The 6,723-nt window shown below is 46.7% G+C and overlaps 1 long non-coding RNA gene across 1 annotated transcript; it reads left to right on the top strand.

Annotated features, from left to right (window-relative positions):
* Positions 1-576: 576 nt before the first annotated feature.
* LOC129386900 (uncharacterized) lies at positions 577-6,085 on the top strand. Its single transcript, XR_011891218.1, has 3 exons — positions 577-1,168; positions 2,776-3,087; positions 5,139-6,085. It is a non-coding gene; the product is annotated as an uncharacterized lncRNA (long non-coding RNA).
* Positions 6,086-6,723: the final 638 nt, after the last annotated feature.

The following is a 6,723-nucleotide window of genomic DNA, read 5'->3' on the forward strand; positions in this document are numbered from 1 at the left end:
CATATTTGGTCGGAGTTGGTGCAATGTTCCTGTGCTTCACTTGCGTTTACTTGTGTTTACTTTACCGTCCATCATTAACTGTCCAGCAGCATATTAATCTCTAACGTCCTGAAAGAAAACAAGCTGGCCTTGCTGTATCTGGGTCTATACACGTAGGTGAATAACTGTCATCGAGCCGCGAGTAGCCAGCGGTTCGGGAGCAACATGGGGGGTGATCACCTCTCAGGGCGATCACGTTCAGAGGCGATCACACCGGATCTGTGCCAGTATACGGCTGAAAGCTCTTCTGGATCTGTGCTATCTGAGACTCAGTCTTTATTCCATACATGCAAGGTGCACGGCTTATGAGAAGGGAAAAAAAGCCGCTAAATCGCTTCACGGTGCTCCCTTCCGCCACGTGTACATCTGTGCAGCGGTACACACAACAACAGGCAGCAGAGGGCAAATCTATTTAGTAGGAAGACTCGGAAACAACGATCACGCAGTGCAGCATAAGATGAACCGTGCAATAAATTCAACAACGTCTAATTGTCGGCAAAAAAACAAACAAATAAAAGAGTAATAGTGACAGGAAAAAGCACAAAAGGAATAACTAACGAAACATGTCTCGAGAGGAATTATAAGAAATTTCACGGATCGAGCTGTGAGATAAGTCAAACCTGTTTAGTAAAGAAGGCAAAGTATATTTTAGAGGTTGAAAACCGTAGTTCGTACGTGGATGAGACAGACCAGTATTCAAGGTGTCGTGTAGGGTAGTAGTGAATGTTGGTGTGTAGGTTAGCAACATTGTATAAAAATAATATGCCATGTTCAATCTGCGATTGGTCTAGCTGTAAAAGAAGGTAATGGTACATGTTGGATAAGCGCATGATGCGATAGGTTGCAAGCAGTGGTTTGAAATGTCAGCTGTAACGCAGGCAGCAATTGCTCTAAGCGAATTCTTCTGCATAACTAAGAGCTTCATGATGTTCCTTTCACCGCACTTCTCACATAGGCGTGCGATGTCCTTTCTTTTCTTTTTCATCGGTGCCGAAAATGAACCGCTCGAGATCGACATGGTCTCGTCCTGGCCGCATCTGCCGCGCAAAGACTATGCTGGTCTTTCGTGCATCATCGGGTCATGCATCAGGGCAACACGGTGGTCTACTGTACGAGTCAGGCTGGCAAGGTGAGCGCTTCGAAGACGTGACGTACTGCGTCATAATCTTTCCATTGCCTTTCGCTCTGCCAACTGTCTATAAAAATGTTGCACGAAATCGAGTACGCCAGTGCTTCTTGCATTTCTTAGCAATGAAATGTGAACAAGACGCTACAAATGTTTATTTCCTAACTTTTTATTTAAAAATGAATAAGATAAAGATTTATAGCTAGCGATGCTACAATTCTTCTACATGACTGATGCTATTACCACGAAAAATTGCAGACAGCGAGCTTGAGCTCATCCAGTGAAGTAGCGCATCAAGAACAGGGGAGGAAGAAAGTAGCAGACGTGCTTTGCCTAACAAGTGAAAGTTCATTGGAAAATAACGTGAAAGCACCTGCGTCGTTCGCAGCTCCTATGTGGCGCTGCTGTCCAATTAACTTTTAGTTACCGGCAAACGATCACCCTGTATTGCTGTTTCGCGCGCGCCACCCTACCTCAATAGCTACATTTATCCCTCTAGAATTCCAGCAGTGAAACTTGTATTATCCTCGTTTTCCGGTTTTCTGTCGTATAATCCCTGGTAAAAATTAGTCTATAGATACCCTCTATGGCATCCTTCATAATCCCCGAGTTTCATTGGTATATTATACACTAATTTAAAGCCGCAGCAAAAGGTAAAACCATACGGTTTTCCAGGCTTCTCCCTAACTGGCGGTAACGCAAGCGCGTTCTGCGCAAAGCTGCTGCCCGTGCTTGCTATTGGCCGTTATACTCAATGAAGCCGCACATTTTCGAACGAGATAAGAAGTAAGAGTACATGACTGTGGCGACTTGGGGCCCAGAGTCATTTTCACTTAACGACTCGAAAGTCGTGTAGCCCACCGACTCAATACTGATAGTATTCTAGAAGTTAACGCCAAAACGCATAGCCTTAACACGACAATAATACAGTTGCACTCCTGCGCGTTACACTCGCACTTTTAGTACTGCGGTTAGCACTCCTTAACTTCAACCAGTTTGCGTTATGTTGGTTTGTTTATCCGTGTATAAGCGGTTCCACGCCAACTTGTGCCGCGGGGTAGTCCGTGGTCTAATGGGTAGAACATCGGACTTGTGTGCTGGGGGACCAACGTGGCCCACTTATTGTGACGGTATGTGCTGCACCTGAATGAACTTCTTTCATGCCATTACGGGTCACCGTGTATGTGCTGCACATCAGTGAACCTCTTTTACGCCAACTTTGGTCACCAGTTAAGTGCCATTAACCGCAGTAGTGGATTAGTGACTTTGGCTTTGCGCGGCTAAGCCCGGAGGTGCCGGATAAAATATCGGCAGCCGCGGCCACATTTTTATGGGGCCGAAATGAAAAAAAAAAGAAAACTAAAAAAAAAAAAACGCCCAGGTGTTCAAAGTTACTCCGGAGTCTCCCACACGGCGTGCCTCATAATCATATCGTTGTTCTGGCTCGTAAAAGCCAAGGATTTAATTTGTTTATGTGCCGTTGCGTACGTATTGCCCTTCAGTGAGTATTTTCGAAGCCAACTTGCGTAACTGGTCATGCGCCACTAGGTAGGCGCCGCATTTCAATTAAGATCTTTCACGCCATCATGGGTCATTCGGCTCTTCTATAGCGGGCCGCTGTCTTGCTGCCTGCACTGCGGACCTGGTAGCCAGGCCTTCGAGCACGATGGTGTCTGGAAGCCCGCCCTGCTGACCTGGTGGCCAGCTGCTTGAGCAGCCTGGTGTCCTGATGCCAACCCTGTGGATCTACTCACCAGCTGAACCAACGACGTGGTACCTCGGTGCCCGCCCTGCTGGCCTGGTGTCCAGCTAGTCTAGCTGCATGATGTCTTGCTGCGCACCCTGTAGACTTGGTGGCCAGCTGTTCTGGTCGCCTCCTACGCTGCTGATCAGAAGAACGCGCGTGCGTTAAGAAATCACAGGTGGCGAAACTTATTTTCTATCACAATTTCGTCATCAAAAAGACATGTCGGGCGAGTTTTTGTTTAACATACGCCAAATCAGCGTCCGTGCTAACTTCGTTTTTTTCGCGTTGATTGATTTGTGCCATTACTTAGTACTAAAGATTGTCTTGACTGCAATAACGAGTGATGTAATCTGAATCGATATCGCGGGTTACTTTTGCATTGGTTGTCATTTTGCTGTTGGTGGTGCATATGGTGGCGCGAAAAGCACGATCACCTGTTTTCGTTAATATCATTAGTCTCTAAGGTCCAAAAGCAACTCGCGCCGCTTTGTTGAAGCCACCGCGAAATAGCTCGATCAATGCTGGCTGCTCGTTTATGTAGGACATGCACGCGGATTTTGGTTCAAACAACGCGGGGACGGACAGCCTGGCCAAGTTACGAGTGCTAGGAGACGAAGTGAGCACAATAATTGCCAGTTTTTCGAAATAATTGCTCTCGCTCAATCAACTTTTGGTGTAACAGCCACACGGAGTGCGATCCACTTCCTTTTGCTGCAACCGCTATCCCCACCGTGCGCGTAAAGTTGGCGTGACTGTGGTTAGATAAATGTAATACAGCTGCCTGTTCGGTGGAGCACGTTCTCAAGTTTGATGTCATGTAGTTCAAAGAAATATCCTGTTCGTTCCTAATTCGGAAACGGAACGCAAAACTTGCCTATAGAGTATTCAATAAATACCGCAAGCAAGTTTACATTTGTTGATGTTCCACATTGATTTTGATCGTTTTTATCGCGGAAGCATCCGTGGAAATGAGACGCCAATGCATTTCGTCGGCCCCTTCGGAAATTAATATCTCATTGCTGTGGAGAGAATTCGTTCGAAGTGGGTATGCCGTGCGAATTCAGCAGCTATAATTGGTGGTTTGAAATATATGGCATAAAGTAATTAATTAAATAGTTGATTAGCGTAATTACATTAATTATTCAATTGAACGTTTTGATTTTTCGTAGAACTAATGGCCGGCTCATCCAGCAATATAGATGAAGGGTTAGAATTGTGCTATCGCCATAGGCAACCTTTCGGACGCCTAAAGTTTCAGTGTGGACTACAAGTCGTAAAAGACGGCTTTTGCGGAAACGTCCTAGAGCTTATTCTTTTTTTTTTCTCAAGAGCAATCAGCCGGCAAGTGCACCCACTGAGACGACGCGAAAGTAGCGCCTCGGAGGAGATGCGTCTTTGTTCTTCGGGCAGGCCTCTTAAAACGCGGAATTTAGTTGAATAGGGGCTTAACCTCACTGCATTTATCCATTTACGCCTAGTAAGGTTGGTGTAATTGGTGGGTGGTCCTAAATACGTATACAGACCCATTCATTCATAGCGCGTGCTGATTGCTCGGGCAAAACGAACACTCCGACCAAGCGTCGCCGCTCGGGAAGAGTAACGGGCGCAGTCTTACTCATCTGCGTGGCCATTCTTGAACCAAGTTCACAATATCAAAACCACCAAAAACCGCCAAGCGTTTGCGCAAGAGCAGGTTTCTTGAATTAATTAGGTTTTAGGTATCTTAATTGAGGGCGTTGGTATATTGCACTATATATATACTCCAAGTGCGTACTGAAGTAATCAAATAAGGTCTATGTTTTTAGTTCTGCTTGAAATCGGAAGGTAACGCGCACGCTAAAGAATCACGTGTGGCAAAATATTGTTTGCCTCTATCTTTCTATTGCAGTTTATCAAAACGTCGAGTTGGGCGACTTGGTAGGCCACCGTCGTTTAAATCAGCGTCTTCTTCTTTTTTTTTTTCATTATTTTGGCGCTGCTGGATTTTGGCGATTTCTTTGCACTGGGACTTCTACGCAATGGCAGGCGGTGTAGCCAGCACTGATATCGCGGCTTGCTTTGACCTTGGCTGCCATTTTGACCTTCGTCGGTGCATGTGGGGGCGTGCACGAGTGCTCATCTGACTTCGTGAACATATTTAGCTTCTGGCGTCTGGCCGCAACTTACGCTGCTTTTTCGTAGGGACCACAGAGTGATCGAAACAATGCTGGCTGCTTATTTTTGTAGGAGAGTCCTGTGGTTCGTGGTTCGAACAAGGCGGGGACGGACAGCCGGGCCAAGCTACGTTTCCCAGCAGACGAGGTGAGACCAATTCTTGCAACTTCTTTGAAATAACTGCGCACAATCAACATATCGCGTAGCACCTATGCCAAGTGCCTTCCGCTCATTTTGCTGTGAAACGCTTTTTTTGTTGCTCGCAAAGTAGGCTTATCGACCATTAGACGAAATTCGTACAGCTGCCAGTCCAGTGCAGCGTTCCGCCGAATTTATTGGCGACGTGTTGAAAACATAAATTCGTTCCTATCGCGTTTTCTTATTTCGGCCAATACCTCGTATTTCAAGGTTGTCTTTGCCGCAGTAGCAGGCGGCGTAGCCGACACTAATATCGTGCATTGCTTTCGCCTTGGCTGCGATTTTGCCATATGTCGAGACATGTGGTTGCGTGCAAGAGTGGCCACCTTCTTGTGCGAATACACTTAGCTTCCGCCGTCAGGCCACAACTTTTTCGAAAATGTCGCAAAGTGACTGAAACAATGTTAAGAATGTTAGTTGCTCGTGCATGTGGGACTTTTCCGTGGCTCATGATGCAAACAACGGAGGGGGGGACAGCCGGGCCCATTCTCCGCTTTCGAGCAGACAAGGCAAGCCCAATCTGCAATCGAAGTTCGGTAGTTGCGCTCAACGAACTTTGTGTAGCATCCACGCGATATCTACCTTCGGCAAATTTTTTTTCTGTAAATAGTTTTCTTTCCCCTGCCCGCGAAATCGGCGTATCGACCGTTAGACAAAAGCACTAAGCAGTGCAGCACGCCACTGATATTGATGTCAGTGCGATGAAAATATAACTTGTTCGTTCTTTATTCTGAAACGCAATTTAAAACTGCTTGAAACTTCGTTCAAGGATTATTGGAGGCAGCCTTACTTTTGCCGAAGTTACGCCCTTCTTTTTTTTATCGCGGCACCATTGGTGGAAGGAAGGAAGGAAGGAAGGAAAAAGTGGAGAAGGAAAGGTAGGGAGGTTAACCAGCTTAGCTTAGCCGGTTTGCTACCCTACACATGGGAGAGGGATGGGGGAGATAAAGATCGGGAAGGGGGAGAGGGAGAGAAAGCACATAGCACAGCACACACACATCGTCCGTTGGAGTCCATCAATCTGGCATGGTGCGTGACATCACTCTCCAGCCGCTTGTCCAATCCAGTCTCTTTCAAAAACCGAAGTAGTCCCTTTGTCGCCTTCACCTGCGATGTCTTCTGTCGGCGGCATGTGAAAATCGTGTCGAGGGACAATGGTCTACTGTCAAGGTGCGCTAGAGCAGATGCCAGGGACTGTCGCTGAACATTATATTCAGGACAGTCGCACAGAATATGTTCCAGCGTCTCCTCGCAAAGACAGGCATTACAGAGAGCGTTGTCGGCCATTCCAATGCGGAAGGAGTAAGATTTCGTGAAAGCCACCCCTAGCCATAAGCGATAAAGCAGAGTCGCCTCTCTTCGGCGGAGTCCAGTTGGCATATAGAGATGCATCAACGAGGGCAGATGGTATTGACGGTTGCTCTGGTTGGTCTGGCTGTTGGGTGTGCACCATAGAGAT

Source organism: Dermacentor andersoni, chromosome 11, assembly GCF_023375885.2.
Source record: "Dermacentor andersoni chromosome 11, qqDerAnde1_hic_scaffold, whole genome shotgun sequence".
Lineage (NCBI taxonomy): Eukaryota > Metazoa > Arthropoda > Arachnida > Ixodida > Ixodidae > Dermacentor > Dermacentor andersoni.